General features: G+C 49.1%; 1 pseudogene; it reads left to right on the top strand.

Annotated features, from left to right (window-relative positions):
* Positions 1-6964: 6964 nt before the first annotated feature.
* The window catches only part of LOC109118565, a 15103-nt pseudogene continuing 424 nt past the window's right edge, over positions 6965-21643 (top strand).

Genomic DNA, 21643 nt, shown 5'->3' with positions numbered 1-21643 from the left:
CGCATTCTATTTGTGAGTATCTTATTAAAGATTTTTGCATCTATGTTCATTAGTGAGATTGGGCTATAGTTCTCTGTTTTGGTTGGGTCTTTCTCTGCTTTGGAGATCAAGGTGATGCTTGCTTCCAGGCATGAATTTGGGAGTATTGCTTCCCTTTCAATTTCATTGAAGAGTTCAAACAGAAGTGACAGTAGTTCCTCTCTAAACGTCTTGTAGAATTCAGCAGTGAAGCCATCAGGACCCAGACGTTTCTTTGTTGGTAAGTTTTTAATTACATTTTCAATTTCACTGATTGATATTGGGTTGTTAAGAATTTTTAGGTCATCTTCATTCGACTTTGGTAATTCATACAAATCTAGGAATCTGTCCATCTCTTGTGCATTTTCCATCTTATTGGAGTATAGATTCTTGAAGTAGGTATTGGTGATCCTCTGGATTTTTGCTGGGTCCATTGTGATTTCACCCTTTTCATTAATTGTACGGTTTTGGGCCTTTTCTTTCCTTTTTTTGACAAGGTTGGCTATGTGTTTGTCAATTTTGTTTATTCTTTCTAACAACCAACTCTTGGCTTCATTGATTTCTTTATATTGTTCTTTTAGTCTCCATTGCATTAATTCTGCCCTGCTCTTTATGATTTCCTCCCTTGTATGAGGTTTGGGTTTGTCCTACTCTTCTTTTTCTAGAAGATTGAGCATCAGCATCAGGTTGTTTAATTGCACTCACTCTGTTTTTCTAATATGAATTTCCTGCCTAAGACTGCTTTCATTGTGTCCCATTGATTCCCATATGTTGCATTTAACTGTAGAAACTGTCTGATTTCTTCTTGAACTTCCTCTGTGACCCATTTGTTATTCAGAAGTGTGTTGTTCAATTTCCATGTGTTTATGAAATTCTTGTGGTTTCTTTTGCTATTGACCTCCAATTTCATCACACTATGATCTGATAATATATGGAGAATAACTTCAATTCCTTTGCACTTACTCAAACATGTTCTATGAGCGAGTATGTGTCTATTTTGGAGAAAAATCCATGTGCAGCAGAAAAAAATGTGTACTCTGATTTTGTGGGGTGGAACACGCTGTAAACATCTGTTAAGTTCATTTGTTCAAGAGTTTGATTTAGTTCTGGTATTTCATTGTTTATTTTTTGTCTGGTTGGTCTATTTGTGACAGTAGATTATGAAGTCTTCCACTACTATTGTATTGGTGCTTATATGATTTTTCATGTCAGTTAGTAGTTGTTTTATATAGTTGGGTGCACTTGTGCTTGGTGCATATATATTTATGGTTGTCATCTCTTCCCCTTGGATGTTCCCTTTACAAGGATGTAGTGTCCTTCTTTGTCTTTCTTAATCAATGTTAGTTTGAAATCCACTTGATCTTCAAAGCAGACAGCTACCCCTGCTTTTTGGGGGGTTCGTATCACATGGAGTATTATTTTCCATCCTTTAACTTTCAGTCTATGAGTTTCTTTTTGAATTGAGTGTGTTTCTTATATATAGCATATTGTTGGATCTTGCTTCTTGACCCATTCTGCCAGTCTATTTCTTTTGATTGGTGAGTTGATACCATTAACACTGATGGTTATAACTGATATGTATTGACTTATCCTTGTCATGACTTTTTCTTTTTGTTGGATTCTCCCCCTTTGCATGTAATTTCTTGTCATGACTGATGGATTCATTCTGTGGTCTTTATTGCCTTTTCCTAGAATATTCTTTACAATTTTTTGGAGTGCTGGTTTAGTATTCATGAAGTTCCTAAGGTGCTCTTTGTCATGAAAGTAACTTATTTCTCCATCAATTTTGCCAGATAGTTTTGCAGGGTACCTCAGTCTGGGTTGGAGGTTGTTTTCCTTTAGGGCTTGAAGTATGTTACTTCACACTCTTCTTGCCTTGTGAGTTTGTGTTGAGAAGTCTGCTGTGATTCTGATGGGCTGTCCTTTGTATGTGATTTGTTTCTTTTCTCTAACTGCTTGTAGAATTTTATTCTTTTGTTGGGTTTCTGGAGTCTTAACTATTATATGACTATGTATAGATTTTTTTAAAAAATCATGGCTAGTTGAAGTCCTATAAGCCTCTCTTATTTGTATGTCAGGTTCTTTCCCCCATATGGGAAGTTTTCTGACACTACTTCAGTGAACATTTTTTTAAATGCCACCTGCTTGCTTTCCTGTTTCTTCATCGATTCCAATCAGTTTTATGTTATTCTTCTTTGAATCATCTATCAGCTGTTGGATTGCTCTCACATGGTCCCTTACTATTTTTAAGAGATTTTTCTTTTCCTGGTCAGTAATTGCAATCCTATCTTCTATATCTGAAATTCTGTCCTCTCATTGGCTCATTCTGCTGTGCAAAATTTCAGTGTAGTTTTCTCTTAGAAATCTGTTTTATGGGTTCCATTTGCTTCCTATGTTGGGATTCCATCATGTTTCTCGGCTCCTCTACTTTTTTTTAATCTGTGTCTGCTCTTGATTTATTAATCATGTTGCACTATGGGGCATAATCTCTGCTGTTATCTGAGAAATTATTTCTGATTTCATTCTTTCCAGGCCCTCTTTAATTACCAGTTCATGGAGTCCAGGTGGTTGGGTGTCAGATCGTTCCATCTTATTTCCCTTTGGGGCTGCCTTAGGTGATCTGGAAGTCTGGTTTTGACACTTATTTCTGTGTCTTCTCATTTCAACAGATGCAGCCTGCTGTGCCTTTGTTGAGACGAATTTGTTCACCCAGTGATCTTCAGTTCTCATCAGGTCTCTGAGCAGCCTTTATTTTGCTGCTCCCCAGTACACCGCTTCCTGGGTTTAGAATGGTGGCCTTCTAGATCCCTGAGCTGACCTGTTATTCTGGGGGGTGGATTCTGGCTTGGCTGTGTGCACACTGGGGTGGCATCTAGGTTTGCCTCTTTCTGAGGCCCTTACGTAGCTGTTGTCTGGGGGGGCCTTTGGCTGGGGGCTGTGTATCCCAGTTCCTGCTGTCTGTGTAGGCTTCTGACTATGGTCTTCAGGCACCTATCAGTGGTATCGGGGTGAGCTTCTGGCTGTTGCTTGTGTGTCTGTGTATTTCTTTTCCAGGTGGACCCTTGGCTGTGGCTGATGGTATGGTGGAACTCTGGATGAAGGTTGCATGCTTAGTAAAGTCTGGAAAGGCAAGTAAACAATGGTAGATCAGTGCTGGATAGGATCAAAGCAGCACTCATGACAACTGTACAGTTGGACCCTGTTTCAGTTTTTCATGTATTCTTGCCCAGGCAATTCTATTAGTCCTGCGGTTTTTCTGCCTCCATTTCTTCACCTATAAACTGCAATAATCCTAATGTTGCCAAGCCAGTTACAGATGTGAGTGCCACGGAGCTGTGGGCTCCATGATGAGGTAACTGTGGAAACCCCCAAGGAAGCAGGGAGGTTCCCAGCAGCAGCCCGCGGACCCGGGTGGTCAGGGCCAAAGGGCCTATTTTTTTTTTTTTTTTTGGTACCGGGGGTTGAACTCAAGATCTTGTGCTTGCGAGGCAGGTGGCTGCACCACTGAGCTAAATCCCCAGCCCCACTTCCCATTGTTTTTAAAAGAAATGTATAAAGTTTCCCCCAAAATAGTGCTTCCAAAGAGTAATGGGTATTTGGGTTGTTAATTGTTTCCTTTCTTATTCCAAACAGGCTTTGAGATTCCTCCATGGACCAGACGGTGAGTGGATGGAGAGGGTCGGAAGTGTGGGTCTGCAGGTCCCCAGGACTCTGCCAGGCCTGGTCCTGCCCCTGGCTGCTGCGGAGCCTCTTCTGATCCTGACTGTGGATGTCGCGCCCTCTGCTGGACGATGTGGGGATAACATGCTCTAAGGAGCGGGCCTTTTGTCAGTTCATTTTACACACACCTGAGAGACTGTGGATGTGTGCGTGTGGGTTTATGTGCGACTGTGTGCATTTATGCAGTTGTCATGTATATATGTGTTGGTGCATGTTTGTATGCATGTGAACATGTTGCAATTGTGTCCATTGTGGGGGCCGTGTGTATATGTGGGTGCTTGTGCCTGCATGTACATACTGTGAGTGTCCAAGTGTGTGTCAGTGTTTGTTGGAATCACTGAGTGTTTGTAACTGTTCGTTCTGGGTTGTACTCACAGCTGGAGCTGCTGTCAGAGTCCCCGTCCCTGTCCCCAGGCCTGACCCTGGTGGAGGAGGCAGGAGAAATATTGTCTTGGGAGCATCCCTGAGTACTGATGAGGGGAATCAGTGGGCACACAGGCCAGCTCCCTCGCTCTGGGTGGGATGATCCGAGGTGCAGGTCCTGAACTATCTGTGTCCCAGAGCTCCCCAGCGGGACTGAGCTCTGCAAACTCCCTCCATCGAGCTCCTTCTAACTTTGGCGCTTGCCTCCCATCTCACCTCCCTCTGTGCTATTGGTATTTCCTGGGACCTCCTCCCAAAGAGAAAATTTGCTGTTGAATTTTATCTTCATTCCTCACCCATAAAAAGAGGAGGACAAAAGCCTAATAAGCTTAAATAACTTAAAACTGGGTCAGTGACTGAAGCAGGCAAGTCATAGTGGTGAAGAAACCCACTCACTCGAGGCTGCCTGACTCTCCCAGGCACACAGTAGGTCTGCAGAGTGTTCAGGAACTCCAACCACCAGGCTGGCTCCAGGAGTGAGCCTGGCTTGTCAAACTCTGACATTGTCCATGACCTTGACGTGGATGGCCCTGTCAGCAGGTGACATCTGTCACGCAGTGGTATGAGGATTCTGAGACTGGTACATACAACTGCCCAACTGAGGCTCTGCCACCAGCCCCTAAATCTCCAGGCCACTGGGTTGGAGGTGACTGTAGGGGGCAGTAGAGGGAGAGTTAGGGACTCCCTGACACACTGCTACTAATCAGGAGAGCCGCGTCTCCCCCAGCTTCCTTGGAAGCAACCCTGCTAAGAGCTGGGCCTTCAATCTATCCCTCACCTGGGTTGGCCGCACAGGGTGATTCTGGACAGAATCTGGGAGGAACAGAGAGAGCGCAAGATCTGTTGGGTGGAGCAGTCTTGGTGTGGAGAAGTCAGATGGAGAGGAAAAAAACCTAAGGTGTCTCCTCTGGGGCCAGACACCACGCTGCTTGAGATTCCACCATTGTAAGTGTCCTTGGATTAATACGCATTTTCTCAGTAAATGGGGTTGAAGGAGAATGGTACAGGAGGGATTTCGGGGTCGAGGGTCTGAAAGACCTGGGTTTCTTGGAGCTCTACACTGTGGGCTACAGACTCCCCTCTCGGGGTCTCCGGCACCCCCATGGAGCTGAGAAGAGAGCAGTGGGGAGCCTTGGGCACTGTGATGCTGCTGAGTGTGGGACCCAGAGCAGCTATGCAGAGCACCTGGCCACAGCACGTGCCGTGGGCAGGGTTTGCACGGGAAGAGATTTAGTACAGGACACGCAATTTATAGGCTTATTTCATAATATCCACCCAAAAAGTCAAACGCAGAGGAGTGCAAGAGATCTAGTCACACACGAGAGACCTGGAGAATCCAGCCGAGGGCCCGGATCTCCCAGCAATGTCCCACACAAGTCCAGCTGAAGGCCTAGAGTCCAAGACAACGTCCTCCTCGAGTCCAGCCGAGGCCCGAGCCCACGGCAATGGCCCACGCTTGTCCACATCGAGGGTCTGCACCCGGAAGGCCCAAAGGCCAGTGGTGGAAGCCAGAAAACCACCTGTGCCAATGAGGTAAAGGCTCCATGCCACCAGGTCGAGGGATCTACACTGGAGCCAGGAAGGGAGGCTCACAGCGAAGATCAGGGCTCCCCCGATGATAACAGCAGCCATTCCCAGCGACAGCAAGGAGCCAAGCTCCTCCTCTGATGAGAACAGCTAAGTTCACATCAGGAAAAGCAGCCCCAACAAGCTTCTAGAAAATCAGCAGCCAACGATCTTCCTCCCCAGGTCTCTTTTTATGCCGTGGGCAACACTCCTCAGGTGGGTCTTCCATGCACAAACCGCGCTGACTCAGTTCAGCTGGGTGCTCCATGTTGACCATTAGTTAATCCGCCACAGTAGGACTGCTCTGTGCTTAGTCCTTGGCTCACAGCAGGCAGACTCTGTGCCGAGTACCCAGCGCATGGCAGAAGTATTTCACCCATAGTCTTTGGCACTGAGGGCAGCACTGGCTTCCAGCAGCCGGAGCAACCCTTGCCAGCCCATTTTTGGAGGCTCCCTTCTCTTGCTCATCCGTGTGCCCCCAATAAGGACCTCTCCTGACACCCCAGTCCCCAGGGGTAAGGCTGAGCCCAGGAAGGCTCTAAGGAATAGGCCTTTTATCAGTTCATTTTCCACACACACATGACAGACTGCCTGTTTGTAGTCAGAGACAGGCAGAGAGGGAATTCTGCTGCCCTCCCCTGCCTGGGCACTCACAGGGGCCCCTCGTAGTCTTACTCCCCACAGCCCCTCCTCCTGTCCTCCTCCTACCATCAACAGAGCCCATCAACAGTCTGGCTTTCAGACGTGCTCTGCCAGTTGGGCTCTTTAGCTCTGGAATCTGATCCTGGTGATCCCCACTGGGGCTGGATTCTTTGTTCCTGATCCTAAAAGTCATGTCTCAACTCATGCCCTGGGCTGCTTGGAGGCAGGACTTGAACTCTTGCCAGAGGCTGCCATCTCTGAGCGTCCTATTGTGCACTGAGAAATGGTGGATGTTGTATGCCGTCCTCATAGCCCGCATTGGAAGAGTTGCTAGTGAGACGTTCTGGGACAAGACTTGAGTTGGCCCTGGTCTCCTGATACCTGAACCCTTCCGTCTGTACTTTTTATCTGCTGCACCCTGGCTTTTGTCTGTACCCTAACTCCTAAGGATCCAGAGCTCACCCTGCCTGGCTCAGATTTGTTTGCCTCTGCGTTCAGCTGGCTCCACTCCCATGGCTTGGTTGCCTGCCCAGGCAGATGGGGCTAGGGGCTGGACTGGCCCAGTCAGGACCCAAGGACAAAGAAGTCCCACAGGATGGGACAGGAGGGTGTGGGGAAAACCTACTCTTGGAAGAAGGCTCCAGGTTTCAGGTAGTGGGGCTGGAGGGTCCTCTTTGGGGCTGGAGAGGGTGCTGGCCAAGGCTGGGGCAGTTCTAGGAAGTTAATGGCTCCAGAGGATAGAGGTTTCTGGGTAACAGCTTCTGAGCAACTCTACGATTCGAGCATGTCTGGGCTGTGATCAGCCTCTGTCCTCCTCCTCTGTTAGCCCCCTGCTCCTCCTCTTCCTCCTCCTCCTCCCCATCTTTTTTTACCCACCTCTTCCTCCACTTTTCTGTTCCGTCTTCTTCCCCTGGATTGTACTGGGTCTCCCTGCACCTCCCTGCCACTCTCTGACTCTCCAAGTTCCTGTCTCTCTCCATTGTCCCCAGAGTTCCCTGACTCCTTCCTGGGACTCAGAAACTACTCATCATCTGTCCTGCATTCTCTACAGGGTGACACAGCTGATCGTGTCCTGGCTGGGACTGGGGCCAGTGGCAGCCTCCGCTTGGCTGCTCCTGATGCTTGGGGCCCTCTTGGCTCCTGTCCCGAATTCTTGCCTGGACTTACGCCCTCTAGGAAAACTCTCATCGTGGTGTCTGGTGTTTCCCTCAGCCCCCCAAACGGAACCAGGTCTTGGGTCACCAGGGCATTCTGAGTGCAGCCCTAGGAGTGGTCTGGGACAACCGGAGGGTTCGGGAAAGGGATCAGGGGCCTGGGATTAGGAGGAGGTCTCAGTCTAGGACAGCAGAAAAGCCAGAGAGGTGGCTCACTCAGTTCTCTGCTGACCCAGGTGACTCACATGCTTTTCCAGACACACTCATCTGTCAGGCGCGCCATCCAAGCCTGTCTCCCATTCCCGTCCCTTCACTCACAGCCCACTCTCAGGGCTTTTCTGGGCTGTCTTCCTTCCACAGCTGCATGTGTTAGGGGCTCCCACGCTGGGCAACACAGAGGGAGAACCCTTTTCTTTTCCCACACTCTCTTTTGGGGGACTGGGATCCGCCCTCTGCCCGGACCCCATCTCTGTCAGGCCATCTCCGGGTTTCCGGTTCTCACAGGAATGGGCATGGATTTTTCCCATCCTGAACACAGGACCACAGCTGAGGCAGAAGAGAGGTACGGAAGGAAGTGATACCCTGAGCTCCTTCATGGGACAGCTTCCGGTTGTTATGTTACGCTTCTTGCTATGCACCAACGAGCTCTGTTTGGCAACAGGGATCAAAGATGGCTGCTCAGAAGCTTTCCTCAACTCCACCCTCGACTTCACACCTTGACCTCTTACAAAGCTCTGCTCACCCCCTTGGGTGTGTTGCTTCCCTCGCTTCATGTGTCAAGGGTGCGGTGGATGGGCCTGTGCGTGGTCCCATGAGATCTTGCTCAGGGCACTGCATAAGAGCCTGGTGGGCAGTGGGTGCTCTGATGGGGACTTTGAGGTCTCCTCTGCTCCCCCGGAGCCCAGAGGGTGCGTGGCGTGGGGAGCCGTCCCCATGAGAGGGACTGGAGCCTGTATGGATCAGTCAGGACGTGGAGGCCCAGCCTCAGGGACAAGTCCTCAGGACACACCGCTGCCCGCAGGCCGCCTCCCTTGGGCATTTCCTCTTGGGGCCGGAACCAGACCTAGAACAAGAACGTCCATCTTCTGTGGCCAAGTGGGCATCATCTCCAACTGCCCTGGATGTACCTCTGGGAGTTGGAGACGGCCCTGGCAGGGATGTAAGGCAAGGATACAGAGAGCCCTTTGTGACACATGTTCACTGTGGGGGCAGTGTCACCTCTACAGGCTGGACGAGGGGACTGCTGCTGCTATCCTGGATTGGGTTATTAGTCAGGGTCTTCCAGAGAAAGAGGATCAGTAGGGGACACACGTACTCGCACTCGCGTGCACACACACACACACACACACACACACACACACTCCCACTCATGCCACACTCAAAAGCCCTGGGAAATTCATTATGACTCGATTTTGTTCCTGGGCCAGTGTCACAGAGCCCTGGATGATGCAGCCTGCTGCATTCCTAGGCTAAGTGGTATAACCTATTGCTCCCGTGTGCAAACCTGTACAGCGTGTGACTGTTCTGAGTTGAGTGGGTCACTGTAACACCGTGGTAAACACCCACATTTCTCTATGTATTTTGCTATGGGAAAACTGCAGTAAACATTTTTGGCAATAGAAATTTCCAGATCCATTGTAATCTTATGGGACCACTGTCACAGGTGCAGTCTGTTGGCAGAAACATCATTACGTAGCATATGAGTGCAGATACAGCCCAAAGATTTATGTACATACACTGGGAGAGATCATTGGTTTATTATAGGAATCAGCTCATATAGCTGCTGCTGCTGCTGCTGCTGCTTCTTCCTCTTCTTCTTCTTCTTCTTCTTCCTCTTCTTCTTCTTCTTCTTCTTCTTCTTCTTCTTCTTCTTATCTTCTTCTTCTTCCTCTTCCTCTTCCTCCTCCTCCCCCTCCTCCTCCTCTTCCTCTTCCTTCTCCTTTTTCTTCTTCTTCTTTCTTTTTTGTACCAGGGATTGAACTCAGGACTTTGTGCTTGCAAGGAGGCGCAGTATCACTGACCTAAATCCCCAGCCCTCAGCTCATGTAATTATGGAGATGAGAAAAATGTTCTATCTGAAAACGGTGTGATTAGTGCATCTGAGACCCTGGTGGTAGGGTAGGGGCTGTTGGTGTAAGTGCTGGAGTCTGGGGCTCAGGGAACTCTGGTGTCCAAGGGCAGGAACAGATGGACATTCCAGATTGAGTAGAAGGGGTACGTTTGTGTTACCCCTGCCTTTGTGTTCTCTCCGGACCCTCATTGGGCTGGATGATGCCACCCACACTGTGGATGGTTAATCTGTTCTGGAAATAGTGCCACAGGTGCACCAGGTATCACACTATAATCTCAGGAGGTGAGCACTTGTTTGCAGGTCACTGCCACGGAGCAGGGTTTGAAGGAAGAGGCTGAGCAGTGGCCACCTACTCCCAGGGCTTTGTGATGTGGTTTGGCTCCACTCTCCCCTTCATCACTTGTGACACCCTGACGTAGTCCGATCTGTCCTCAGTGCCTCAGGTGCTCACGAAGAGCTTGTGGTGGGTGAATCCAGGGACTTCCGGCCCCTCTGCTCCCGTGCTTCTGTGTGGCTCCTGCAGCACCTTGGCCCCTCCTTGCTTCCTCCTTCTCAGCCTCTCCCTCTTTCTTTCACGTGTTCGCCCATCCCGTTCCACTCTTCTCCCTCTCTGGCTGTCACCTGCGTCCGCTCAGGTCCTGGCATTCTGCGCTCAGTGCCTCACATGAAGGCCCCATACTGGGGGAACTGCTAACCTCGAGGAGACAGATCTGGTGAGAGACAACCCACCTTGTGTGGTCAGGATGGACCAGAGTGAGATGGCTCCATGATGCCTCAGAGGAGAAGCAAGGTCTTCAGAGGAGGAGCTGCCTAGGGCACGTCTCAGGTGGGGAGCCACAAGGTTTAAATGAGGGACAGATGCTCTACGGGACATTGGCAGCATCCCAGGCCTTCTGCTAAGTCCGGCATCAGATTTGCTCATCTCCAGGACCAGAGTAATGAGAGGGTTTGTGGCTGGTGTGTGATCTGGGCTGCTGTTTCCATGACACCCGATTCTGCTGGACTGTTTCCTACTAGCCTATCCTGTGACGTGTCCACCGGACGTTCATGGCTGTCCTGCACCAGGTCCCAGAAATGTCCCCAAGGCAACCCCATCTCTATCTGGCTCCCTTCCCCTGAGTGCTGCCCTTGCCGTCTTTGGACGGGCTGGGTCGGACAGGGTAACTGGCTGTGGCTGTGGTGATCTGGCCTCTACCTCGCCTGGACCCCACCTGTCTGTTTGCTGGCCACGTCTGCTCATGCCTGGATCCTGTCTGTGAGGAAAATCGTGTATGGCCATGCCTGTTGCATGCCCCTGTCTTGTCACACTCACACTTAAGCCTGGAACCTGGTATCTCCTGCTGGACGTTACATCTGGTCACACCTGTTTTATGTCCGTCATCTTCTGCAGATGGTCATGCCTGGCTCTCAAGGCCAAGGACATTTGAATATATAGGGCCTGCTTAGTTCTTATCAGAGCTGCCTAAGATAGTTCTTTTCTCTTTAAACTTAAAAAATTTTTAAAAAATATAATACAAGTAGACAGTAACAAAGAAAATATAAAAATTCTTCTATGACAAATAAACTTTCACTACAAAATAATTAGAGAGTAGCAATAGTGAATACCCTGTGTATCATGGTCTTAAAAGGATATTTTCAGGGGCCAGGGATTTAGCCCAGTGGTTCTGCTATCTGCCTTGCAAGTGCAAGGTCCTGAGTTTGAGCTCTGGTACCAAAAAACAAAACAAAACAATATTTTCAGTTGCTAATACCTTTTTTGCATAAAACATTATTTTATTATTATTATTATTATTATTATTATTATTATTATTATTAAAGGCAACAAGGTACAGACTTTATTACCTCTCACCTGGGTGAGAGGCACATCAGTGATGAGAAAAGAAAGGCAGGAAAGACGTCTGTCACATAGAAGGGTGCACGGATGGTATGTGACTTAGTGCCAGGAAGATGTTGAAAATGTAGTGCTTTGCTTTGTAGTCTTCTCTCTTCTTTATAACATCCTGTTCTGTGTTCTGTTGGCTCAGAGACAGCACAGCCTGCGTCAGGTTTGGGGGAATGTCGTATCTTGCTGAGGACTTCGGTTTTTCTATGGTTAAACTATAGCTTGGAATCAAACAACACATTCATTAATGAGGTCATGGCCAGATCAGGCCTGACATACATCAAATCCGTAATCTTGTTCTTTTTTGCAGCTTCTTGCAGCTGTTGGATTGCTATTTTAAAAAAATTTTTTTTGTTTTGTTTCTTTTGTACCAGGGATGGAGCTCAGGACCTTGCACTTACAAGGTAGGCACTGTGCCACTGAGCTAAATCCCTGGCCCTCTTTCCTATTTTTTTTTTTTCAGTTTTTTGAGACAGGGTCTCACTATGTAGTTGAGACTGACCTGGAACTCACTATGTAGCCCAGGATGGTCTTGAACTCACAGCGATCCTCCTGCCTCAGCCTCCTGCGTGCTGAGATAACAGGCTTGTGCCACCATGCCCAGCCCTCTTTGGTATTTTTAAGATAGCTTTCTTTTCATGGTCACTAAGTGCAATCCCATCTTCTAGATTTGAAATTGTGTCTTCACCTTCATTCAAGAGGTTGAATATACTTGCAATAGAATTTTTACTCTCCTAGATGTCTGTTTGAATCTGATTCATGTATTCTATATCTTTCCTCTGTTGGACACTTATGTTTTCCTTCATTTTTCTAAGCGCCTTTACTTTTAAATCTATATCTACTCCAGATTCATTGAGCATGTCCTTCATTTTGATCATCATTTCTTTTTTCTACCTGAGAGATTATTTTCTGTATCATCTCATGCATCTGTTTTTTGTTTTTTTTTAATTCCACAGCTATCATTTCAGAAAATTCAGGTGCATGGCTTCTCATTTCCTTTATCTCACTCTCCCCTGCACTTGTCCTGGGTGAGCTGGAGGTCTGGGATTGCATTTTGCTTCCATGTCTTGTCATTTTCTACTTTAAAAAAATTTTTATTTCGTTTTGTTTTTTGTGCCGATGCTTGTAAATTTCTTTTTGTCACTAGCATCGAGGCTCTCTTGGGAAATGTTTATTCCTCTGATATGTCTTCTGGGTGTACGCGGTTCTTGGTCTTTCTGTCTGTCCCAAGGTCCTGCCTTCCCAATTTATTAAAGATGAGAGGTTGCTGTTTATTTGGCGCAGGGCCCAATCTTTTGGCACTGGGCCGTGGCAATGGTTATGACCCAAGACAATCACAGTGCTGTCATACAAGGAAGAGCAACTGATTACAATAGGTACCGCATCCTGGCTAGAGTAATACAATTAGCAAAAGCATCAAGCACAGCCTAGAAACTGACAAACCATGGTAAGTATTACTTTGTAAGTAATACTTTGGGAGTAAGATCTACAGGTATATAACAAAATCCAACATCAATCAGAAACTTGTATGCAAGGGGTTTCCCCTCAGTGGAGTGCTTTTACCCTGTATGGGAGAAACTCAAGAGGGATGGGGTGAAACAGAGAGAAAAATAAAGGTAAATACAGTAGAGGCAAGGCTGGAGGAAAAGGATGATCACTCAAGCTTTGGAAGACTGGAGAAGAGAGCAGGAGAGAAAGAATGAAGAATAAAGCAAAAGACTGTCGAAGTGAACCGGAAAGACAAGAGACAATTTTCACTCACATGAAAATATCACAAGATCAAGAGAGATGGTTGAGGAAAGAGAGAAAGGAGATGAGTAGAACAAAATAAACACGGAAGCAAAAATATAAACACAAAAAACAAAACAAAACCACCAACCAGACCAAAAAAGGAAAATGAAATGAAAAACATAAAATTCCTCTGGGGCCCACAGTTCTGTGGTAGCTGTCCAAGGCCAACAGTGTCCCGAACTGCGTGGTGAAACCCCTCCAAGTCTGCAGCAGGATTAGTGCTGGGTACTGGCCCGGGGCCTGGGGCTGGTCTTCAGCCAGCAGCTCTTTGGATGTCCCCAGAAGGTCCACCCACATCTGCTGTGGCATCCTCAGGCAGGGACAGGCTGGGGCTATCCCCCGTCCTCTGTGGGGCACCCCCACTAGCGTGTCTCTATCTCGTCCCACAGCTTGTCACAGGGAGGGTGGGATATTGTTGCTGCCAAGGTTACAGGTGAGGCCACTGGGTTCCCTTTAGTCTGCCCTCCAGCGGGTGGCACGCCTACTTCCCAAGGCTGTTTGAGTCCTGCAAGTGCATCCGCATCTTTCCGCGTGATGGAAAACAACAAAAAAAGCTGGCAGCCCACTGGAGAGGGAGCAGTTCACCTCTGTGCGTGCTGGCGAAGTCCCCTGCCAGGCTACAGCACCCTCTATGTGGAGGGAGGCGAAAGAGACAAGGACCTTCCGGCCCACGCCTGCCCTGTGTGGCTGCAGCTAGCCTGCTGCTTCAGTTCATCGGTTTCCTGGAGACTTCCCAGTATGGCGGTTCTTGCTTGTTGCACAGGTGGCCCGGATGCTGGCATCCCTGTGGGCGGGCAGGCTGTTTTACTAAGTCCTGAGCCTATGTTTTATGTGATCTCTCAGTCTCTTATTTCAGATTGATGTCGTTAGAACGTATGTCCCTCCCTTTCTTCTGATTACCTCTGTTTTTGGTTTATTTTTCTCAGAGTGGCTCCAACGTGGCTCCTGGTCTGTTCAGCCATGTTGAATCTTATCCTCTTTTCTAGGCCGCCTGTGGCCCACACCAGAGCACATGGTATCATGCCATGGCGGCCGTGCACTTGTGGTCATATCAGGACACACGCCACATGTCCCGGGTCTATGTCAGAGATTTCAGGACAAGATACGCTAGGTCTCTGGGAAAATCTCCATAGAGTGTTTCGCTGTTTCTGGGTAGGACAGAATGTGTTAGACCATGTAGTAGCCCTGCCAAGGTGTGGTGGGGTGCACCGCGTGGTGTTAGGCTTTGTTTTCCTCTAATCTGTGACTGCTGCCTAGCATCACCCCTCCTCTCCTACCCCCTCCTGCCTGTCTTGTGTCCCTGTCTCCAGTTCTTTCCTGCTAGGCTTGAGGGAAGCACGGGCTCTTGGCTGGGAGCCCCCACCTTCTCCCCAAACCTTCTCCTCCCCCTGCTCAGGGCTCTTTGTGGGTCTCCTTCATGTCAGCTGTGGTTGCACCCAAGGACGTGGTCTTCTACAGCTTCCTGAAACCCTGGCTGGGTGAGAACCTGCAGGTTAAGGGACTTGGGGACAGCTGGGGGGACCAGGGGAAGGGGCTGCCTTTGCCCACTGCCCGTGGCTGCCCCACCAGGGGATGGGCTCTTGCTGAGTGCTGGTGACAAGTGGAGCCACCACCGTCGCATGCTGACACCCGCCTTCCATTTCAACATCCTGAAGCCCTACGTGAAGATTTTCACTGACAGCACAAAAGTCACGCGAGTCCTTGAGCCCAGGGTCCCAGCCGGAGCCTGGAGGGTGAAGGGGTCCAAAAGGATTGTTTTGAGACCATTGGTCTTTCTCAGAAAGGGTTAGTTTCCAAATTTCTCTCACAGAAGGAGACTTTCAAACTGAGCACAGGAAAGAGTAAAAACTGCATAGGATCTGTTGCTGAGCAACAAGCCACTTCTAAACTCACTGGTTTAAAGCCCTAAGAGTTTAAGATTGCTAATAAATGTGTAAGTCTATCAGCTACGTTTTCTGGATGGGGACGGGCTCCTTGCTGGTTTAGGATCAGCTGTGGACCAGGTAGGGAGCTTGGGTGATACAGACTCAGTTCTTTCCCATGTTTCAGGCGTGGCTGACTTTGGGCAGATTTAGAATGGTCTCAGCTGGGACAGTTGTGCTCTCTCTCACACGACTCACTCCCTTCAGAAAGCATCTGGTGTTGTTTACTTGGCAAAGTCAGGGTCTCCGGAGAGGAAGGGGAGACTTCAGTGCATCTTGAGCTTTAAGAGGTTAAGAGTTATGATCCCTCATTTTCACCATTCTGTGTTGGCCAGAGTGAGAAGTTGAGCCCAAAATCAAAAGTGAGAAGACAGGATCCACCTCTGAACAGAAGTTGCTGAAAAATCACAGTGCGGAGGCTGTAGGTACAGAAAGAAACTGGGGTGAGGGTTTTTGTGAAGTCTTTTTTCCTTAACTCACATTGGGAAGTTAGCTTGTTACTGTTTCATGAGTTTCCCCAGAAGACGCGAAGACATGAGTTTTCAGGGTCAGGGACAAAGAGCAGTTGATTACTCATGGTGCAGAAAGCAGCAAGCACTTTTTGTTAGTTTTCTTCCTTTTTTTTTTTTTTTTAAAAATCAGATCCCATGGAGGTGACACAAGTGAGCTTCAGTGGGTATTTGTTCACATGTACATTGCATTACAGGTGAAGAGATTTGACATGGGGAGTCTCCCTCTGTAGCTAGCAGAAGCAAGGCTGATATTTTTCAGAGGTTGCAGGTTCTCATTCCTGGAAGTGGTTCTCTGCAAACACAACTCTGAGAAACCAGCCTGGTTAAGAACATCAGAGGTGTGCTTTTTTAAAATTTGGTACCAGGGATCAAACTCAGAACCACCTGAGCTAAATCCCTGGCCTAGTGCATTTTTTATATACTTAGCAAGGCTACCCAGGGCCTGAGAGGGACTCTCTCTCCAAATATAGGGGCATTTTGAAGTCCATTTATAACACTGATGATGAAGAAAGCCAACATTAATTAAGCACTCAGTATAGGCCAGAAATGATATCACATGATAATGTTTTCTGTCCAATTTAATTTTCACAAAAACATGAGACAAAGGTTATTTTTGCCCTTTTACACACTAATCTGAGGGTCAGTGAGATTTAGGGAACTTGATTGTGTTTGACCAGCTAGAAGTGAGTTAGGAATTGTATATTAGGAATTCTCTCCTGATTTATTGGACACCAAGACAAGCCAACCTAACTGATGCTGAGGATTTTTTTTAGTTTATTGGCACATTTTAGGGATGCAGTACAGTTACATTCATTATTGGGACCTTGTACCTTTACATGACAGGCCTTGGTTCTCATTTTTTCCCTTTATACCTGCCCTCCCTTCGCCCCCTCCTCCCCTCCCCATTTACAAACACTTTATTTCCATTTTTCATTTTCTTATATTTTTTTCTTTTCCCATATTACCTTTCCCCTACCCTTCCCACTTTCCCTACACCTTTAGCCCTTTTCTTCCTACTTCACATTGTCAATTATTTCCTTAGGATCTTGTGTACTATTATAGGGACTCAGTCCCTAGGATGCTGAGGGTTTGACAGGTGGGATCAAAGGTGGGAGGAGAGGAGTTAACCAAGGGTGCATAGAGTATGGAGGCAGATTTGGGACCTAAACTCAGGGTGCCTGACTCCTAACCTTGAGTCTTCATCTCTTAATGTAACAACTTCTGCTCCCGCCAAGCCTGGTCCTCCACGGGGCCAGAGGTCTGGGGCAAAGAACCACCAGGCTGGGTTATGGGGACTCCATCATGGTGGATGGAGTTGGAGAGGGGCTCAAGGGAGCCAAGGTTCCATCTCTGTCCCCTTTCTCTGGCCTGGCCAAGTGGCAGTGCCTGGCCTCAGAGGGCTGTGCCCGTCTGAACATGTTTGAGCTCATCAGCCTGAGGACCTTGGACAATTTGTGGAAATGGGTGTTCAGCTTCGACAGCAACTTTCAGGAGTGAGTCCTTTCCCTGAGTTGGGGCTTTGTGCTGTGGAGCAAAGGGAAGAGGTCGGGGAGGGAGGATTGACTGGACGAGTCTGCCTAGAGCCTGCCAGTGTCAGACCTGGGCATTAAAGGATAAGAAAGGAGGAGAGAGAGAATGGTCTTTCCCAGGAAGTGGAATTGCTTGAGTAAAAGCAAGTGGGCTTGAAATGGAGAACCCTCACCACAAGCAGGGACGAGGCACCTGGAAATAAGTCAGGAGGGGTAGGCAGTAGCTAGATCTTAAAGACATCAAATAGTGTGCCAAAGGGGTGTGAACTTTGCCTGATGTTTCGGCAAATCGCCAAAGGTGTTTGAGCTTGGTTTGGTCAGGTTTCATCGCTGTGACAAAATACCTGAGATATTTCGATGGAGGAAAGGATCACCTTGGTTCACAGTTTCACAGGCTTTTAGTCAAGCTTTGCTTTGCTGCGCTGCCTTTGGCCCTGGTGAAGCAGTATGTCATGTTGGGAGCATGATTTGGAAGAGGCTGTTTCCTTCATGGAACCTGGGAAGAAAAGAGAGAAAGAATGAGTGGTCTCCTAATATCCTCTGCAACAGCCACGTTCAGTGGCCTACAGCAAAGGTCCTTTCACTACCTCCTAATTATACCACCGGCTGGGAACCAAGCCTTTAATACATTGACCAAGAGGGGTCAGCATAGCAAAGCCCACAGTGGGCCTGATCAGAGCTGAGCTCTGAGGAGCAGACCATCACATAGGCCCTGGACGGAGTTGACAGTGGGGGTCAGAGAGGGTGTGGGGGCCATGGACCAGTGGAACAGAGTGAAGCCCGGGACACATGCGCAGTTTGGGGAAAAGCAGGGAATAAGACTAGGTATTGGAAGAAAAGAAAGGAGAGGAGGACAAGATCCGCATTACGTGCTGAGTCCCTAGGGGATGGAGGCAGCTCGCAGAGACAGGGTGCAGGCAAAGAGAGCGGGGAGAGTTAAGTGCCGTGGCTTACCCCTGCCATAGAGCGGGGAGGCCATCTGGTTCCAGGTACTCAGCTTCCTGGTGGGAAGTAGCTCCCACCTGTGGGTGGGAAGAACCCCTCACAGACCTTCAGGTCTTCTAAGTTGTTGTCTCCCCTTATATCTTCATCCTGCAGGAAGCCCATCAAATACGTTGCCACCATCTTGGCCCTCAGTACCCTTGTGTCAAGAAGGAGTGAGCAGGTCCGTCGGCACCGATTTCCTGTACCATCTCACCGCTGATGGAGAGAGCTTCCAGGAGGCCCACTGCCTGGTGCATGACTTCACAGACGCTGTCACCCAGGAGTGGTGATGCGCCCTCCCAAGTCGGGGTGTGGATGATTTCTTCCAGGTCGAGGCCAGGTCCAAAACTTTGGACTTCATTGATGTGCTCCTGCTGAGCAAGGGGATCTTCTCAAGAGGTAGAATCAACTTCGGTGTCAAATGTCAGATCCAATAACATAAGGGTGATGCACAAAGCACCCTTGTTCCACCCAAGGCCCCTTGTAGGTGTCTTGGAGGGAACAATTCGGAGGGGCAAATGTGAGAGATGACTTTGGAAAGCAGGGAGCAAGAGACCATTAAGTCTGCAAGTGTGAAGGGCCTACGGACGAGTCAATGAGGGAGCCACAACTGCATCACGTCTATATTTATGCCAGTATCTCTATACATACATTTATGTTGACAGGTGCACTAAACTTCTTGATCCTACTTATTTCTTACATCAGTAATAGCCAGAGTAGGACAGTACTAATGGTTCCCCTTCCCAATCCTCCCCTCCCTGGGCCCTGAAATATTTTTACCTGTATGTATCGCAGGGTTCACACCCCAGAAGGAAAGCTGGCAGATTATGACTCTTGGAGTTTATGTAGGGCAGCCAGCGTATCTGCCTCTCCACTCCTCCAGGGAGCGGTAAAGAGACACGGAGGAGGAAAGGGACATGGAGAGTGAACTTTGTTCTGGGTTTGTAAACAAATTCTCTCTAGTGCAAAGGAAAAGTCAAAATACCTGCAGACTACTAGAGGCAACTCCAGTGATGACAAGAATTTCTGGATTTCTCACCCAGTATGTGAGCAAATGTCTTGGGAGTCATGTGTAATTTCTATCTTTTAAGGTAAAATTCTATTCCGTTATCCTGTAGCCCAGGTTTTCAGCACCTTTTATCAGAAGTCCTTCATCATAAGAAAACATTAAAACATTCACGGGTCATTGATTATGCCAATGAACAAGAAAAAAATAGCAGACAGGGAAGCCAGGGAGAACGCAGACGGAGTGGGGACTCCAGTGATGTCCCCCAAGACAGGTGTAGGTGTGGAAGAAAGCTTGGGGTACTCGATGGAAGATCTTCTGGATCTTTGGAAGTTGCCTCAGGTTATGTCTAGGATCCCTGAGAGCTGGTGTGATTCAGAGGGTCTTGCCTCCTCTCAGGATGAAGATGGAAGGGAGTTGTCAGATGAGGACGTAAGAGCAGAGGCCGACACGTTCATGTTTGCGGGTGAGGGTTCCGGTGTGGGATTCTAGACTGTGCATGGTCTCTCCGTGAGAGGAACGTGGTGGGTCAACCGTGGCTCTCTCCATTCTGCCCTTGCTTTCCACCCCTTCTTCCTCCACTGGGTCTCAAAGGGTGGGCGCTGTCCACCCCGTGCTGCTGAAACGGCCCAGAGACCCAAGTCTGCCTGGCTGTTCTTCAGGCCACGACACCACGGCCAGTGGTACAACCTGGCCAGGCACCCAGAATACCAGGAGCGCTGCCGGCAGGAGGTGCGAGAGCTCCTGAGGGGCCGTGAGCCTGAAGAGATTGAATGGTGAGTCAGATCCCCATGGCCTGTTCCTGAGCGCCTCTCATAGATCTGCTCTCCTGCTGGGGAAGGTAGAAGATGCCTTTCTTTATTCTCCCATTGCTGCACAGTGGTTATATGAACTGACTTCAGAGGCAGACCTTGGTCTTCAGCCTGATTAGCAAAGAACAGATTGTAAGCTTTCAGGACAGAAAGATCTGCACCACTGAGAGAATTATTGACAATGCGATAATACATAAGGGCAAGGATGCCACCTTGCACATGTTCAGTATACAAAATCTCCTTCTACTCTTTTATTCCACTAAAATAGCATTTGAAACACATCCCTTCTCTGAGCATGTGCTCTTCTCCTGCCTTCATGTCTAGACCGGGGATTCATAAGGGACTACTGGATTAAAGGTTGTCCACTTGTTTTCTTCACCTGCATCCTTCATTCATTCAATGAATGTTGACCTCTGTTGACCTACTCACTACTCTGTGCTCATATCCATTCTGTGCTAGAGACATGGGAACTACCCAGCTCAGGGTTCTGCCATCCAGCTTGGAGCAGGGGAAACAGTCCTAGGTCAGGACAGTCCCAGGACACTTCTGTAGTTCTTATATTAATCTAGGGGAGAAAGGTTTCACTGAGCAACACAGGGCCAGAGGCCCATGCTTTTCCCTGGGTAGCTGTGGGTCCTGATGTCCTTAGGAAGGACCTGGCCCAGCTGCCCTTCCTGACCATGTGCATCAAGGAGAGCCTGCGTCTGCACCCCCCAGTCCTAGGTCAGGACAGTCCCAGGACACTTCTGTAGTTCTTATATTAATCTAGGGGAGAAAGGTTTCACTGAGCAACACAGGGCCAGAGGCCCATGCTTTTCCCTGGGTAGCTGTGGGTCCTGATGTCCTTAGGAAGGACCTGGCCCAGCTGCCCTTCCTGACCATGTGCATCAAGGAGAGCCTGCGTCTGCACCCCCTGGTCTCAGTCGTCTCCCGCTGCTGCACGCAGGACGTTGTGCTTCCAGACGGCCGGGTCATCCCCAAAGGTGCCATGCGCCCGCGCGCGCGCGGGGGGGGGAAAAAAAAACGTCACCTGCCCCTAGCGCACCTGTCTCTCCTTGGCTGTTCTGGGCGACCCCACCCAGCAACCGTGGCTCCCTCTCTTCTCCAGGTCTACGACCCCTTCCGCTTTGACCCAGAGAACAGCAAGGACAGGTCACCTCTGGCTTTCATTCCCTTCTCCGCGGGGCCCAGGTGAGGGCAGTGGGCGTGGGCTGGTCAAGGGCTGACGGGGGCGGGGATTGGGCGCGACAGAGGGGACACCAACCCAAGTTGTGGATGGTCAGAGGTCCGCGTCGGCTTCCAGCGGCTTCTGTACAGTTTATGAGCAAAGGTGTGGAGAATGGGTGTGGGTAGGGGCAAGAGGGGTCCGCCAAGTGCTCAGAGGCACCTATTCCTCACCTCTGATCTGAGTTGGTCGCTGGAGTCTGGGCCATGCTGGGGGACACACACGCCCAGATGGGGCCCGCGCACGGTTAGCGCCCCTCACAGTCCCTGGAGCTGACAGGGTGCGGTCCGGGACAGGTTCGGGCAGGACGGACCTGGATGGTCCGGGGCGCAGTCACGGTCCCCGCCCCGCCCGCAGGAACTGCATCGGGCAGACCTTCGCGCTAT

This window comes from Fukomys damarensis, unplaced genomic scaffold (genome assembly GCF_012274545.1).
Source record: "Fukomys damarensis isolate Sample0158 unplaced genomic scaffold, DMR_v1.0_HiC HiC_scaffold_37, whole genome shotgun sequence".
Classification (NCBI taxonomy): Eukaryota; Metazoa; Chordata; class Mammalia; order Rodentia; family Bathyergidae; genus Fukomys; species Fukomys damarensis.
This window is presented reverse-complemented; position numbering and strand designations above follow the sequence as displayed.